Source organism: Phyllobates terribilis, unplaced genomic scaffold (genome assembly GCF_046119375.1).
Source record: "Phyllobates terribilis strain yellow unplaced genomic scaffold, ASM4611937v1 Scaffold_5__5_contigs__length_657084704, whole genome shotgun sequence".
In the NCBI taxonomy this organism is placed as follows: Eukaryota; Metazoa; Chordata; class Amphibia; order Anura; family Dendrobatidae; genus Phyllobates; species Phyllobates terribilis.
In genome coordinates, this window is record NW_027362765.1 from 281,854,011 (window position 1) to 281,872,141 (window position 18,131).

General features: G+C 41.7%; 1 long non-coding RNA gene across 1 annotated transcript in view; it reads left to right on the forward strand.

The window, feature by feature from the left end:
- Nucleotides 1-15,904: 15,904 nt before the first annotated feature.
- LOC141271122 (uncharacterized) overlaps nt 15,905-18,131 on the forward strand; it is a 77,946-nt gene continuing 75,719 nt past the window's right edge. The window contains exon 1 of the long non-coding RNA XR_012321837.1: nt 15,905-16,007. This is a non-coding gene — a long non-coding RNA (uncharacterized lncRNA). The remainder of the gene's footprint in view (nt 16,008-18,131) is intronic.

Consider the following 18,131-nt stretch of genomic DNA (forward strand, 5'->3'; position numbering starts at 1 on the left):
GAACAACAAAGATGATGCAACCCATTTAACAACTACTGTGTAAGCAGAATAGACTCTGTAGTCATTGAGGCAGAAAGGAATATGTTTTGATTCTGTGGTCACAATTCTAGGCCATGGAGGCAGACTCAGGGCGAGGCATGCCACCTGAGTGTTCATGTACTTGACACCGTGTCTCTCTTTTTGACAATTAGTCCATATATACAGTATATATATATATATATATATATATATATATATATATATATATATTTATTGTAAGGCAGCGCTAGTCATCATGTTGGGGGACACTCGCTACACTGGGTCAATTAAAGCACACCAGCTACGTTTTCCAGTATTTCACAATCCAGCAGTTTATTACACTTCATAACTGCTTATAACCGAGTCCAACTCAGTTGCTCGCCGACATATTACACATATAATGCCCAAGAGCCCTTCCAGTGAAAGATATGTCCACTTGGCTCCATATACAACCTTCAGCAATGTAACAATATAAATGTCCACATCAAGTAGTGTTTTTACCTTTGCCGGGTCGTAGCTGCTTCACTCAGATTTGTTCTGACACCGCTGTGGCTTTACGGCTTCCCAGATGGGGGTCTCCAGCCCTCGTACCTTCAAAGGCTACTGGTATGTTTACATACCTAACATCCAGCCTCTGCCTTCCAGGACTCGTGTCTTCCAAGCCTATTGCCTTCCAAGGCTACTGGCATCACTTACACATAAGGATCCAGCATCAGCCTTTCAGGCTTCACCAGGCTTCACTAGGCCTCACACGCTAACGGTGTCCCACACAGGGAACAGGCCTCATGCCTTGCACACCCCTGTCTCAAAACTACCAGGGTTTATATATCTTCCAGTGCACACAGGACCTGTGCTGATGTCACAGTCATGTGATCAGATCTTCTGTGCACAGGACCTGTGCTGATGTCACTGTCCCTGTGCTGATGTCACAGTCATGTGATCAGTCACCTGAGGGGGAGGTATATGGTCAGCCAAAACACACCCTGGACCATTACAGTAATGCCGCAAGCTGCTGCATTACAATATGTATATATATATATATATATATATATATATATATATATATATATACAGTACAGACCAAAAGTTTGGACACACCTTCTCATTTAAAGATTTTTCTGTATTTTCATCACTATGAAAATCGTACATTCACACTGAAGGCATCAAAACTATGAATTAACACATGTGGAATCATATACTTAGCAAAAAAGTGTGAAACAACTGAAAATATGTCTTATATTCTAGGTTCTTCAAAGTAGCTACCTTTTGCTTTGATGACTACTTTGCACACTCTTGACATTCTCTTGATGAGCTTCAAGAGGTAGTCACCGGAAATGGTCTTCCAACAATCTTGAAGGAGTTCCCAGAGATGCTTAGCACTTGTTGGCCCTTTTGCCTTCATTCTGCGGTCCAGCTCACCCCACACTATCTCGATTGGGTTCAGGTCTGGTGACTGTGGAGGCCAGGTCATCTGGCGTAGCACCCCATCACTCTCCTTCTTGGTCAAATAGCCCTTACACAGCCTGGAGGTCTGTTTGGGGTCATTATCCTGTTGAAAAATAAATGATGGTCCAACTAATCGCAATCCGGATGGAACAGCATGCCGCTGCTAGATGCTGTGGTAGCCATGCTGGTTCAGTATGCCTTCAATTTTGAATAAATCCCCAACAGTGTCACCAGCAAAGCACCCCCACACCATCACACCTACTCCTCCATGCTTCACGGTGGGAACCAGGCATGTAGAGTCCATCCGTTCACCTTTTCTGCGTCGCACAAAGACGCGGTGGTTGGAACCAAAGATCTCAAATTTGGACTCATCAGACCAAAGCACAGATTTCCACTGTTCTAATGTTCATTCCTTTTGTTCTTTAGCCCAAACAAGTCTCTTCTGCTTGTTGCCTGTCCTTAGCAGTGGTTTCCAAGCAGCTATTTTACCATAAAGGCCTGCTGCACAAAGTCTCCTCTTAACAGTTGTTGAAGAGATGTGCCTGCTGCTAGAACTCTGTGTGGAATTGACCTGGTCTCTAATCTGAGCTGCTGTTAACTTATCCTCAGAAGCAGAGGTGACTCTTTGTCTTCCTTTCCTGGGGCGGTCCTCATGTGAACCAGTTTCTTTGTAGTGCTTGATGGTTTTTGCAACTGCACTTGGGGACACTTTCAAAGCTTTCCCAATTTTTCGGACTGACTGACCTTCATTTCTTAAAGTAATGGTGGCCACTCGTTTATCTTTACTTAGCTGCTGTTTTCTTGCCATAATACAAATTCTAACAGTCTATTCAGTAAGACTATCAGCTGTGTATCCACCAGACTTCTGCACAACACAACTGATGGTCCCAACCCCATTTATAAGGCAAGAAATCCCACTTATTAAACCTGACAGGGCACACCTGTGAAGCGAAAACCATTTCCGGTGACTACGTCTTGAAGCTCATCAAGAGAATGCCAAGAGTGTGCAAAGCAGTCATGAAAGCAAAAGGTGGCTACTTTGAAGAACCTAGAATATAAGACATATTTTCAGTTGTGTCACACTTTTTTGATAAGTATATAATTCCACATGTGTTAATTCATAGTTTTGATGCCTTCAGTGTGACTGTACAATTTTCATAGTCATGAAAATACAGAAAAATCTTTAAATGAGAAGGTGTGTCCAAACTTTTGGTCTGTACTGTATATATATGTATATATATATTTATATGTATATATATATATATATATACACTGTATATATACACACACAGTGATGAGCAAAAGGGTAACAGTGTTTTAAACTTTTGACTTTCAGGCACCATATCTCACCATCCACCACTGCTTTGAACGTGAGACTACCATCATTTTATAGACAATCATGTTGGCTATCTCATACATAAATTTGACTTGCAACTATTTAGTATATGCATTATGCAAATTATTATCATATCACTACATTGTTACTGTTTTGCACCGAGTGATGAAAAAATCTTTTCCTTCTTGTATACTACAATATACAACCTGTTCTCACATTCCCAAATAGCTCAGTGTGTCATTAAGTTGATTTTCATATGAAAGGTCACTGATTCATATAAAGTAAAAGCCATGAAGATTTCCCAGGAAAAAAGAAACAGCATCATCCAGCTCATCGATAGAGGTCTCTCAACCATGAAAATTTCCAAACTGTATCATCTGAGTGCAATGACAGTTGGAAGAATACAAAATGAAGTCCATCCATCCATCCAAAAGCAAAGAGGTGGACTTTCAGGCAAAATATTGGAGTCAACAAATCGACTCATCACAAGTAGTGACGGGTGAGCACTAAAATGCTCAGGTACTCGTCGTTCGAGTCGAGCAAATTGGAATGATCGAGTGCTTGGTCCGAGCAATGAACTTAATGTAAGTCTATGGGAAAGCATTTTTCCGGCGCCCCCCACCCCGGTGGTCTGTAGAGGGCCTAAAAATTGCCTAAATGGATGAGAATAGTGCTGAAATGACATGGGAACAGCAAGGGGACGACCCTGTCAGAGTATTACGCCACTTTTACGAACTCACAATAGAACATACAAAAACGAAACCAAAATAGATTTTCCTTGGAAAAATGTTAAGGAACATCCTTTCCAGGGTAATGACTTGTATGTAAGGCAAAATAAATAACCAAAAACAAAGCTGCTCCTCTACACCTTGGGCTATGTCACACGTAGCGTTTTTTGATGCGTTTTTACTCTTTTGCATTGATTTCAATGGTGAAAAGTACATTCATTGGTAAATATCACTTTAACATTTTACTACCTTATCTGGCCATGTGGTGTGTGAGACATGATCAGACACACCCTGTTTCATTTATGAAGGAGGGACTTTGAAAGTTACAAAGCCTATTTTTATAGGGCCTTCAGGCGGCCCTTACTATTCTTAAAGGGCCAGCAGTCGGCCCTCTTTTTTGTTAGATAGCCATCAGCTGGCTATGCTTTGTTGTTCCCATTATTAGTGAGTGGGTCTCCTATACTGTTATTGCGTATGCAGTGACGGCAAGGGCTGCCAAAAATTTGGAGGCACCCCAATACCCCTTTGAAGAGACATAGAGGAGGGACTCAGTAAAAAAATGTTCCCATTATAAAGGAGCGGGACTCCGATAGTGGTAATGCCCATGCAGTGACTGCAAGGGCTGCCAAAATTTGGGAAAAACCCCAAGACCAATTTAAAGACACACAGAGTTGGGCCTCAGTAAGGAGGGGTTCTGCTATAGAGTTATAGGGTATGCAATGATTATAACGGCTGCCAAAATTTGGAAAAAAAATCAATACCAATTTAAAGACACAAAGAGGTGGGCCTCAGTAATGACATGTTCCTAGAATCCTAGAAAGGAGCGGTTCTGCTATACAGGTATAGGGTATGCAGTGAGTACAATGGCTGCCAAAATTTGGGAAAAACCCCAATACCAATTTAAGACACATAGAGGTGGGCCTCAGTAACTACATGTTCCCATTAGAAAGGAGCTGTTGTGCTAGACAGTTATAGGGTATGCAGTGAGTACAACAGCTGCCAAAAATTTGGGAAAAACCCCAATACCAATTTAAAGACACATAGAGGTGGGCTACAGTAACGACATGTTCCTAGAAAGGAGCGGTTCTGCTATACAGTTATAGGGTATTCAGTGAGTACAACGGCTGTAAAAGTTTAGGAATAACCCCAATATCAATTTAAATACACATAGAGGTGGGTCTCAGTAACAAAATGTTCCAAGAAAGGAGGGGTTCTTTCATACAGCTATAATGTATGCTGTGAGTACAACGGCTTACAAAATTTAGGAAAAACCCCAATACCAATTTAAAGACACATAAAGTTGGGCCTCAGTAACGACATGTTCCTAGAAAGGAGCGGTTCTGCTCTACAGTTATAGGGTATGCAGTGATTACAACGGCTGACAAAATTTATGAAAGAAACCCAAAACCAATTTACAGAAGCATAGAGGTGGGCCTCAGTAACGACATGTTCCTAGAAAGGAGCCGTTCTGCCACACAGTTATAAGGTATGCAGTGAGTACAACGGTTGATAAAATTTAGGAAAGACCCCAATACCAATTTAAAGACACAGTGAAGTGGGCCTCAGTAACAACATGTTCCCATTAGAAAGGAGGATTTCTGCTATACAGTTATAGGGAATGCAGTGAGTACAATGACTGCCAAAATTTGAAAAAAAAAACAATACCAATTTAAAGACACATTGAAGTGGGCCTCAGTAACAACATGTTCCCATTAGAAAGGAGGAGTTCTGTTATACAGTTATAGGGTATGCAGTGAGTACAATGGCTGCCAAAATTTGAGAAAAACCCCAATATTCATTTAAAGACACATTGAAGTGGGCCTCAGTAACAACATGTTCCCATTAGAAAGGAGGGGTTCTTCTATCCCGTTATTGCGGATGTAGTGACTGCAAGGGCTGCCAAAAATTTGGAGGTACCCCAATACCCCTTTGAAGAGACATAGAGGAGGGACTCAGTAAAAAAATGTTCCCACTATAAAGGAGTGGGACTCCTATAGTGGTAATGCCCATGCAGTGACTGCAAGGGCTGTCAAAAGTTGGGAAAAACCTCAATACCAATTTAAAGACATACAGAGTTGGGCCTCAGTAATGACATGTTCCTAGAAAGGAGCGGTTCTGCAATACAGGTATAGGGTATGCAGTGAGTACAACGGCTGCCAAAATTTGGGAAAAACCCCAATACCAATTTAAAGACACATAGAGGTGGGCCTCAGTAGCGACATTTTCCATTAGAAAGGCGCTGTTCTGCTAGACAGTTATAGGGTATGCAGTGAGTACAACAGCTGCCACAAGTTTGGGAAAAACCCCAATACCAATTTAAAGACACATAGAGGTGGGCCACAGTAACGACATGTTCCTAGAAAGGAGCGGTTCTGCTTTACGGTTATAAGGTATTCTGTGAGTACAATGGCTTACAAAATTTAGGAAAAACCCCAATACCAATTTAAAGACACATAGAGTTGGGCCTCAGTAACGACATGTTCCTAGAAAGGAATGGTTCTGCTATAGAGCTATAGGGTATGCAGTGAGAATAACGGCTGCCAAAATTTATGAAAAACCCCAATACCAATTTAAAGACACTTAGAGGTGGGTCTCAGTAAAGACATGTTCCTAGACAGGAGCTGTTCTGCTATACAGTTATAGGATATGAAATGAGTACAAAGGCTTACAAAATTTAGGAAAAACCCCAATACCAATTTAAAGACACATAGAGGTGGGCCTCAGTAAAGACATGTTCCTAGAAAGGAGCGGTTCTGCTATACAGTTATAGATTATGCTATGAGTGCAAAAGCTTACAAAATTTTGGAAAAACCCCAATACCAATTTAAAGACACATAGAGGTGGGCCTCAGTAACGACATGTTCCTAGAAAGGAGCGGTTATGGTATACAGTTATAGGGTAACAAAGAGTACAATGGCTGCCAAAATATAGGAAAAACCCCAACACCAATTTACAGACACATAGAGGGGGGCCTCAGTAGCGACATATTTCTAGAAAGGAGCGGTTCTGCCACAAAATTATAGTGTATACAGTGAGTACAATGGCTGCCAAAATTTGGGAAAAACCCCAATACTAATTTAAAGACACATAGAGGTGGGCCTCGGTAAAGACGTGTTCCTAGAAAGCAGCTGTTCTGCTTTACAGTTATAGGTTATGCAGTGACTGCAACGGCTGCCAAAAATTTGGAGGAACTCCAATGCCCCTTGAAAGAGATGTAGATGTCGGAGGGCCTCCTGAAAAAAATGCTCTCATTATTAGGAAGTGGGTCTGCCATACTGTTTGCCTACGCAGTGAATGCAACGGCTGCCAAAAATTTGGAGGTACTCCAATACCCCTTGCAAGAGACATAGATATGGTGATATGGTAGATATGGTGGTGGAGGATGAGGATGAGGAGAAGGAGGAGGACAAGAGCAAATAGTAAAATCCAGAAGCATATACCCATGCCTGGGTGTAAGACAGAGGTGCATGGGAATATAGTTAGACCTCTCCAAAAAAAAAGACATTGTATTTAAGTTTATTTTACGCTGCTATTATTTGGCGGTGTTGAGTAGTCTGTCCTAATCCAATCCTGGTTCATTTTTATAAGAGTCAGCCTGTCAGCATCTTTAGTTGACAGACGGTTGTGCCTATCAGTTATAATTCCCCTGGCGGTACTGAAAACCCCCTCTGACAAAATGCTAGCAGCAGGGCTGGCCAGGACCTCCAACTCGTAGAGAGCCAGTTCATGCCATGTGTCCAGCTCTGAGATCCAATAATTATAAGACACAGAGAAATTATGGAGGACGTTGGTACAGTTGGAAAGGTACTCCTTCTGCATTTTCCAAAACTATTCCCTCCTTGTGAGACTACCCCGCGTATCAGGACTTGTGCGATTGTAGGGTCTGAGAAAACTGTCCCATAACTTTCACAGTGTTCCCCTGCCTCTGCTGCATTGTATTTGTGTCTCTCTTGTCAGTACTCCTTAGTTGTCCAACGAACTTTGACCTCTGCCGCCAGCGTTATCAGATGGCAATTTTTTAAATAATTTAGCAACAAGGGCCTTCTGGTACTGCCCCATTTAAGCTGACCTGTCCGCCACGGGAATAGGAGATATAAAGTTCTCCTTGTAGCGTGGGTCTAAAAGTGTCACAGTAATGACTGTCACCCAAAATTTGTAGAACACGAGGGTCACGGGAAAGGCAGCGTATCATAAACTCAGCCCTCAGCAAAGCGTTCCAGACTGCTAACAGGCAAGACTGCCATGTCCTCAACAAATGGACGACTGACCATGCTCTCCTCCTCATCCTCCTCCTTCCTCTCCTCAGGCCATCTCGCTGAATAGACGGTATGACAGTTGTGCTGGTAGTACCGTCTATAGCGCAGGAAGCTAGTTCCTGTTCTTCCTCCTCCTCTTCCTCTTCCTCATTGTCACCCAATCCACGTTGCAATGAGATGAGACAGGGCTGTATGGAATCACCCTGTATTGTTCTTTGCTCTATCTCATTGTGCTCCGCCTGCACTGCCTCCTCTTTAATTGTGAGCAGTGAGCGTTTCAGAACACAGAGATGGGGGATGGTGATGCTAATTATGGCGTCATTATCGCTTACCACCTTGGTGGAGTCATTAAAGTTTTGGAGGATGGCACAGATGTCTGACATGCATGCCCACTACTGAGGTCTTATATGTGGAGGCTGACCTGAATACCGATTGCAGTGTTGATGCTGGTAGTCAGCAACTACCCTCTGCTGCTCACAAATCCTTCCCAACATCTGCAAAGTTGAGTTCCAACACGTGGGGACATCGCACACCAGTCGGTGAGCTGGAAGCTACAAACGCAGCTGAAGCACGGCAAGGGAGGCCGAAACTGTAGCTGACTTTCTAAAATGGGCACACACGCATCGTACTTTGAGAAGTAGATCAGGAAGCTCCTGGTAGGCTTTTAGAAACCGCTGAAACATGAGGTTAAGCACATGGGTCAGGCATGGTACGTGTGTTAGCTTGCCTCGCGTCAGAGCCGCCACCAGGTTCCGGCCATTGTCACACACGACCATGCCTGGCTGTAGGGTCAGCGTTGTGAGCCACAGATCTGCCTGCTCTTTCAGAGCTGTCCACAACTCTTCAGCATTGTGTGGTTTTTCACCTAAACACATTAGCTTCAGCACAGCCTGTTGCCGCTTGGCCGAGGCAGTGCTGCAGTGCTTCCAACTTGCGACTGATGTGGTCATTTCGGAGATGGATGCTGAAGAAGAAGAGGAGGTGCAGGATCTGGAGTGTCAACCCTGATTCACCCAGGGCCCGCAATCCTCAGCGTCAGGAGGGCGTGTTCCGTCCCAAGGTCCGACTGGGTCCCGGCTTCCACCATGTTTACCCAGTGTGCCGTCAGCGAGATGTACTGTCCCTGCCCACAAGCATTTGTCCATGCGTCCGTGGTTAGGTGGACTTTTCCAGTAACTGCTCTGTTGAGGGCACGGCTAATGTTGTGGGACACGTGCTCGTGTAATGTGGGAATGGCTTCTGTCTCCACGAGCCTAAAAGGCAACATTTCGAGCGCAAGCAGTCGCGAAATGTGTGAATTTAGTTGTGTGGTCTATGGGGCGCGGGCCTGCGTATTTGCACTTACGTTCAAAGGACTGCGGTAGGGACAACAGAGCGCTGCGCTGGGACAAGGACGTGGACATGTTTGTTGATGGTGCTAGTTTAGAGTATACAATGACAGGTGCAGGGCAGGAGGCATCTTGGCATGTGCCATGGACAAAGGATTGGCTTACATGCACAACAGTGGAAGAAGCAGTGGTGCCACCTGCAGACACTGTTCCTGGACCCTGTGGTTCGGCCCACAAAGTCAGGTGCTTTGCTGCCATGTGCCTGATCATGCTGGTGGTGGTCAGGCTGGTAGTTTTGCTACCCCTGCTGATGCTGGCGTGGCAGATGGTACAAATTACCTTTTGGGGTTATCGGCAGGGTCTTTAAAAAACAACCAGACTCGGGAAGACCTAACAGTTGTAATGGCAACTTCCGTTGTGTTGATGTTACGGGGAATGGTTGCCCGCCTTCTGTCTGCCGCCACCAAACTGCTTCTTCCTGCCTGTTGTGGTGCTACACCTCCTTCCCCCTGTGTGCTGCTGTCCTTGCTCTGTATGTCCCACTGCCAGGTTGAGTCAGTTACTATTTCATCCACCACCTCGTCTTCCACTTCCGCACCCTGGTCCTCCTCCTGACTTTCTGGCAATTGTGTCTCATCATCATCCATCTCTTGTGACACTTTCCCACCGTCGCATTCGTGTGACCGTGGCTGCTCAAATATTTGGGCATCGCTACCTGCGATCTTCTCTTGCCCCACTTCAAGTGAACCAGGCAAGAGGCCCGAATCTATAAATGGAAAAGTGAACAGCTCTCCAAGTGTGGGATCAGTTGTCTCCGGGTACTTTTCATGGTGGGAGGAAGGAAAATCAGGGTGAGGAACATGCCGTCCAGACTCAAGGCTACTGAGACTTGACCATGTGAAAGAAAGGGTGGTGGTGGTGGCTAAGTGACTGGAAGCATTATCTGCTATCCAACCAATAACCTTTTCACACTGCTCTGTGTTCATTAATAGTGTTCTGTGGTCCCCTATTAATTGGGACAGGAAGGTCGAGGAAGAAGATATGGGTGTTTGTTGTAGCACAATTTCTGCTACCCACGGCCTCGGCACTTTTTCACACAACTGTATACACACAGTTAGTGGTAATGCTTCTTTAAAGCGCACCCGTCAGCAGGATTGTGCTCAGTAAACTACATACACAAGAACCACAGGACGGATTTCATCAACCAAGGTATCATTTTAATCAGTGTAATGTCGCCCACCTGACACTGCCTGTAGTTTACTGAGCGCAATCCTGCTTACAGGTGCACTTTAATGATACATATATTTTCTACACTTTTGTCAGAAAACTGTATAACCACCTGTACCTACATTTCAGAAGAGTGAAGGTACCAACTACCTAGGGCATTAGACTACACATATCAAATAGGCTACTTCAAAAGTCATGTATGGAATTAAAATACTTGCCCACTCTTGCAAAAATTATATGGGCCAATTCATCGAATCTTTTATGCCACAAAATAAAAATGTTTGGAGCATGGGAGGAGCCATGGTGGAACAGGACCTTGTCATGTCCAACTGTCTGAGTCATGAAAAGTTCTACTATGACTGGAATAGCATGTCTGGACTAGCACACAAAGATACACTCCAGTTGGAAGAAGTGCCGAATTCATTAAAGAAGTTGTGCACTACTTTAGATTACCCCCCACAATGTATTCCCCCGGGGCCCATAAGACTTTTTGTAAATACCTTCCATTGCAGATAATGCCTGTGAGCGGCGCTATCGGTGGTTGCTCACAGTCATCACTTGACCCCGCGCTGACAAGTGAGGCGTGACTCAGCGCTGGGGTCCCTGGGGTGGCTGCTGGGTTGTGGGTGGGGTTACCCCCCGCATCACACCCAGCATCCACAGCGCGCTCTCCCGATGAATGGAGAGAGGCAGAGCACGTGGTGGATGCCGGGTGTGACGCGGGGGGGTAACCCCGCCCACAGCCTGGCATCCACCGTGGAACAAGGAAGAAAAAGACCCCCGGCTCCTGCCAGCACTTGTTGTGACATCAGCGGATGTGATAGCCAGCTGCAGCCGGGGGTCAAATGATGCCTGTGAGCGTCCAGTGATAGCGCCGTTCACAGGCATTATCTGCAACGTAAGGTAACTACAAAAAGTCTTAGGGGCCCCGTGGGGATACTTTGAGGGGGTAATCTAAAGTAGTGGACAAACTCTTTAAATGTCATATGCCTCTTAAAGAATTTGGCGCCTCTTCTATTCCAATAAGACTGGCATAGCTCAATTATGCGGTACGCAAGTAATGATAGATCAGTGTCGTAGTGATTTTCTTCTCATAACATCTACCATGTTTTTCAGTCTTCCCCTTGTAAGCCTTAGATGTCCTCCTCTCACTCCAATCACATTGTAATGGCTTAAGTACCATAAACTTTAAATATAATTATTATTATAGCGCCATTTATTCCATGGCGCTTTACATGTGAAAAAGGGGTATACATAGCAAAAACACTTAAAATAATCATGAACAAGATAAGTCAGCGACTGGTACAGGAGGAGAGATAACCCTGCCCGCGAGGGCTCACAATCTACAAATTGCACACTGTTCATCATATTTGAAAATGTTTTTCCTCCAGCAGACATCCTGCTTTTGACAATCTAACTGTGTGAACTAAGTCTAACTTTTTAAATATTTAAATTTAATGTTACCAGAAAAGAAATAAGATCAGCAAACCTTGATGTGTTTATCATCAAACAGAGCGAATGACACACATCCATTTGTTCTGGTCCATTATAGCTTTGTAAACTGGATAAGATGCTTACATGACAATAATTTAGAAACTAATTTCACACATCAGATGTTAATGGTAACGCACGACGCCTTTGTTGTTCCCAGTCAATGCGCGTGAATTTGAAATGCCTTAAACATTTGTGATATTTTCACAGCAAGTTATAGCACAATGAACAGTCCCTCACTTGAATACTGTGTTCAATGAAGCTGCAGGAATGAAATAATCAATATCGTACTTAGCAAGAATAAGTCTGGATCTGACTTTATTAGAGCCACGAGTGCCTGCTGACCAATATCTTTTATAATCTCTGATTTGACATTTGTGTTATGCATTGCACAAGTATTGAATTGGCATCCACAGTAACTAGATAAATGTCTGTTCTTGAATAGAAATGACAAGGTAATCAAAATACAAATTGCTGCTAATATTTAGAATTGTATCCTAAGCACAACATCATTGAACTGGGAAGATAATATGGAGAAGTGAGAGTGAGTGATTCATGCAAGGTTTTTGATGCATATACTGTAGCGGAAACATGCAATGACCAGTAACATGTTAGTCAGGATATGGCAATATTAGATCTATTATTCAATTTTCTTCTTTTAGTACCTGAATTACAGACTGTATTTATCCAATATACTGAAAGAATGTTAGCAAGAAACAACGGGCAAAGAGCAAATGAGAAAATTACCCAGAGCAAAATTTACTTCTTAAACTAATAGACTACAATCCTAGCAGTTTTAATAGACAACATAAAAAATGATCATCATATCATTTTTTGTCTGCGAAGAGCTGATTTGAAAGTCTGCTGTATTCAATTAGATGACATGACTAGAATACAAAAACTAGGAAACTATTTGCCAAACATTATTCTTACTGTCGAAACCCTAAAATATTTGACAAACGGTACCATGACAGTTAAGATGCAGAAACTCTATTTGTACCTACTACCAATTGTACCAATTATCAACTTGATGCTTAAAGAGGACCTATCACCTCCACACATATTATGGTATATTACAGTAAGGGGTTTGTAGATATAAATAAACATAAAATAAAATTACCTTTATAGGAATAATGACTATAATTACAAGACAGAAATCCAGAGTGCACCATTTTTCTGCTCCATTTGCTTGTTCTCACTGCAGAATAAAGCCAGATCTGTTCCATATTTCAACAATAAAAAGCCAGAAATTTAAACTGAATGTGGAAATTATTGGCCTCCTTTTCCATTCTGTTGCAGTGTGTCTGTCAAGCTATTCACACTAGGTGTCTGTTAAGAATAGTATTAGCAAATTACAGGCTGCTATTTAATACTGTGGTTCTCTGTCAGACATAACACCCTATAAGAGTGTTCCAAAATCAGACATTTCTTCCATTTTCATTTTGTTGCAGTGTGTCGGTCAAGCTATTCATACTAGGTTTCTGTGTAGAATAGTATTAGTAAATTACAGGCCTGCTATTTAAAACCGTGGTTCTCTGTCCGACATATCACCTGTAAGACTGTTCAAAAATCAGACATTACTTCCATTTCCATTCTGTTGCAGTGTGTCGGTCAAGCTATTCAAACTAGGTTTCAGTTTAGAATAGTATTAGTAAATTACAGGCATGCTATTTAAAACCATGGCTCTCTGTCAGACATATCACCTATAAGACTGTTCCAAAATCAGTCATTTCTTCTATTTTCATTTCATTGCAGTGTGTCGGTCAAGCTATTCACACTAGGTTTCTGTGTTGAATAGTATTAGTAAATTATAGCCCGCTATTTAAAACCGTGGTTCTCTGTCAGACATATCACCTATAAGACTGTTCCAAAATCAGACATTTCTTCCACTTCCATTCTGTTGCAGTGTGTCGGTCAAGCTATTCACACTAGGTGCCTGTGAAGAATAATGTTAGCAAATTACAGGCCTGCTATTTAAAAGCGTGGTTCTCTGTCAGACATATCACCTATAAGACTGTTCCAAAATCTAACATTTCTACCATTTCCATTCTGTTGCAGTGTGTCGGTCAAGCTATTCACACTAGGTCTCTGTGTAGTATAATATTAGTAAATTACAGGCCTGCTATTTAAAACCGTGGTTCTCTGTCAGACATATCACCTACAAGACTGTTTCAAAATCAGACATTTATTTAATTTTCATTCTGTTTCAGTGTGTTGGTCAAGCTATTCACACTAGTTTTCTGTGTAGAATAATATTAGTAAATTACAGGCCTGCTATTTAAAACCGTGGTTCTCTGTCAGACATATCACCTATAAGACTGTTCCAAAATCAGACATTACTTCCATTTCCATTCTGTTGCAGTGTGTCGGTCAAGCTATTCACACTAGGTGTCTGTGAAGAATAGTATTAGTAAATTACAGGCCTGCTGTTTAAAACCATGGTTCTCTGACAGACATATCACCTATAAGACTGTTCCAAAATCAGACATTTCGTCCATTTCCATTCTGTTGCAGTGTGTCGGTCAAGCTATTCACACTAGGTGCCTGTGAAGAATAATATTAGCAAATTACAGGCCTGCTATTTAAAACTGTGGTTCTCTGCCAGACATATCACCTATAAGACTGTTCCAAAATCAGACATTTCTACCATTTCCTTCTGTTGCAGGGTGTCGGTCAAGCTATTCACACTAGTTCTCTGTGTAGTATAATATTAGTAAATTACAGGCCTGCTATTTAAAACCGTGGTTCTCTGTCAGACATATCACCTACAAGACTGTTTCAAAATCAGACATTTATTTAATTTCCATTCTGTTGCAGTGTGTTGGTCAAGCTATTCACACTAGTTTTCTGTGTAGAATAATATTAGTAAATTACAGGCCTGCTATTTAAAACCGTGGTTCTCTGTCAGACATATCACATATAAGTGGTTTCAAATCCAGCCATTTGTAGTGAACGTGGAAAATATTTTCCTCCATTTATAGATTGTAGTAGTGTGTCAGTGTACACCATTTTACAGCTCCATTTGCTTGTTTGCAGAATACAGCCAGATTTTTTTTAGTTTTATTCATATTACTGTATTGTGGAAGCAGAGGAACTTTTTTCACTGATCAGACGCATGTGATTCATATGACTGCTGTAATAATACAGAAATTTTGTGGAGCATGCCAAATATTCCACTCCTTTTAAAGTCAGCCACCTGTGTTTTGTTGAGGCAATTGACACTTGGTCACTGGCAAATACCATACTATAAAACTGTGGCTATCAGACATTATCCCATTTGACTGCCCTAATAATTCAGCAATTATTGTGAGCGTGTCAAATATTACACTCCATTTAAAGTATTGCAGCTGAGGGTTCAAATCTATTCTCAGTTGGCCGCTGACAAATAGCATATCTGTGAACAATGTTGTCAGAGTATTACGCCACTTTTGCAGAGTGATTAAAAAAAAACATACAAAAAACAAGCTAAAATGGAAAAAATGTTAAGAAACATTCTTTACAAGGTAATGTCTTAAATATAAGGCCAAAGAAATAAAAATAAATAAAGTTATGGACTGTGGAAGACATTTATGCAATCAGAATGAACACTCTAATTCAGAAAAGGGAGAGGCCTATCAAATGCAATACTTCATTTACAACAGAATCCAATCAAGGTAGAGAAGTATATATGCAGATAAAAAACAATTTTATTCAAATATATATTAAAAGAAAGGTTCAGATAAAATTACATAAAGGAGAAGAAAAAATGAAGAAACTCACAGTGACAATGAGTATATAATATATAAATAAATGGACATCATAAAGCCATAATTCATGTGTAGCTCATAAATTAGACTCAAAAGTGACTAGTGTTTAGTACATATAAATAAGAAATGAATAAATTACAAAGAATATATAAAAAATATATCCACATATATCCCCATATAATATTCATTAAACCCAGTGGAATAATGCAATTAATCTAAAGTGTGAATGGGTTAACATATGACAGAGCAAAGGTTCTAAGGTGAGGCTGAAATGAGTCCAAAAGATAAATAAACTCCAAGTTGTCCAAAGTCCAAAATAATGCTCTATGCTAGTTCTCAGTAACCAATCCTAACAATAGCAGCAAACAATGAAGACAAGTGTCAGTAGCATAAGGAATAGAATGCCAGAGAAAAATGCACAAAGCTAACAGGTGAGACAGGGACAGGGGGCAAAAAGGAGGCGATACAACCTTGTCACTGGAGAAGAGAAGACCCCTCATCTTCAAAGTAGCCACCTTTTCCTTTGATGACTGCTTTGCACACTCTTGGCATTCTTTTGATGAGCGTCAAGAGGTAGTCACCGGAAATGGTCATCAAAGCAAAAGGTGGCTACTTTGAAGAACCTAGAATATAAGACATATTTTCAGTTGTTTCACACTTTTTTGTTAAGTATATAATTCCACATGTGTTAATTCATAGTTTTGATGCCTTCAGTGTGATTGTACAATTTCCATAGTCATGAAAATACAGAAAAATCTTTAAATGAGAAGGTGTGTCCAAACTTTTGGTCTGTACTGTACATATATTTTCAAATTACGATACAGCAGATGGATTAGCTTCCAGTAAAGTTTTTTTTTTTTGTTTTATCCTATTTACCCTGCTGTTCATATAGAAATAGTTCAATGCAGTTTTCAATATTTCACATTTAAAGATTTTCTTATTTTCCTTGAATCAGCTGGTTCTTTTACTGTGTAAGGCTATGTGCCCACAATGCAGAAATGCTCCGGATTTTTCCTGAGCGTTTCTGGATTTCCCTGGCAGAAGAAAATGCATGTGGATTGTACATGCGTTTTCCAGCCAGGGACATGCGGAAGTGAAGCGTTCTTCACATGCATTTCTGCATGCGGGTTGACAAGCGCTTTCCAAGCAATTTTAGCATCACTTGGAAAGCGCTTGACAACTTGGTCACACTATATAAATCCATGCAAACGGCATGGATTTATATAGTGTGACCAAAAGAATGTTTAAAAATAAAAAAAAAATCTATACTTACCTTCTGATGGCCCCCGGTGTCTTGCTTCGCTCCGTTCTCTCTTGTCGGTAGATCGCGGTACACTGAAGGACCTGCCGACGTCAGCGTCTCGTGACCCGTCACATGACTATGCCGTCAGCGCAGGTCCTCCAGTCCATCGCGATCTGCCGGCAAGTGAAGACGAGCGCACCGGGGGCCATCAAAAGGTAAATATAACATTTATTTTTTATTTTATTCTTTTTTTTACAGTTTTCTATGGTACCCGGGTCCGGAGGAGAGTCTCCTCACCTCCACACCTGGGTACCATCCGCACATTGAACGCATGTATTCCGCATGTGCTTATCTAGTGAAGCGAAATACATGCATTCTAATGCAAGTCAATGGCGGCAAAAACGCAGCGCTTTCGCAAAATAATTGGTAGTGCTGCGTTTTTTTCTGCAATGATAATCCGCAGCGGGCCTTCTACCATGCATTTTTTAACATAGTTTTTAAGGTTGAAGGAAGACTAAGTCCATGTAGTTCAACCCATAGCTTAACATGTTGATCCAGAGGAAGGCAAAAAAAACCCATGTGGCAAACACTAAGCTCCACATTGGGGAAAAAAATTCCTTCCCGACTCCATACGACAATAAGACTAGCTCCCTGGATCAACGCCCTATCAAAGAATCTAGTATGTATAACCTGTAATATTATACTTTTCAAGAAAGGCATCCATGCCCTTCTTAAATTTTAATAGTGAATCACTCATTACAACATCATGCGGCAGAGAGTTCCATAGTCTCACTGCTCTTACAGTAAAGAATCCCCGTTTGTGATTATCATTATGATTAAACCTTCTTTCCTCCAGACGTAGAAGATGCCCCCTTGTCCCCGTCTCTGGCCTGAGAGTAAAAAGATCAGTAGAAAGGTCTTTGTACTGTCCCCTCATATACTTGTACATAGTAATAAGATCACCTCTAAGCCTTCTTTTTTCCACACTAAATAACCCCAAGTGTAATAACCTGTCTTGGTATTGCAGACCCCCCAGTCCTCCTCTAATAACCTTGGTCGCTCTTCTCTGCACCCTCTCTAGTTCAGCTATGTCTTTCTTATACACCGGAGACCAAAACTGTACACAGTATTCTAAGTGTGGCTGCACTAATGACTTGAATAGAGGTAAAATTATGTTCTCCTCATGAGTATCTATGCCTCTTTTAATGCATCCCATTATTTTATTTGCCTTTGCAGCAGCTGCCTGACACTGGCCACTAAACGTGAGCTTGTCGTCCACCAATACACCCAGGTCTTTTTCAGTTACAGTTTT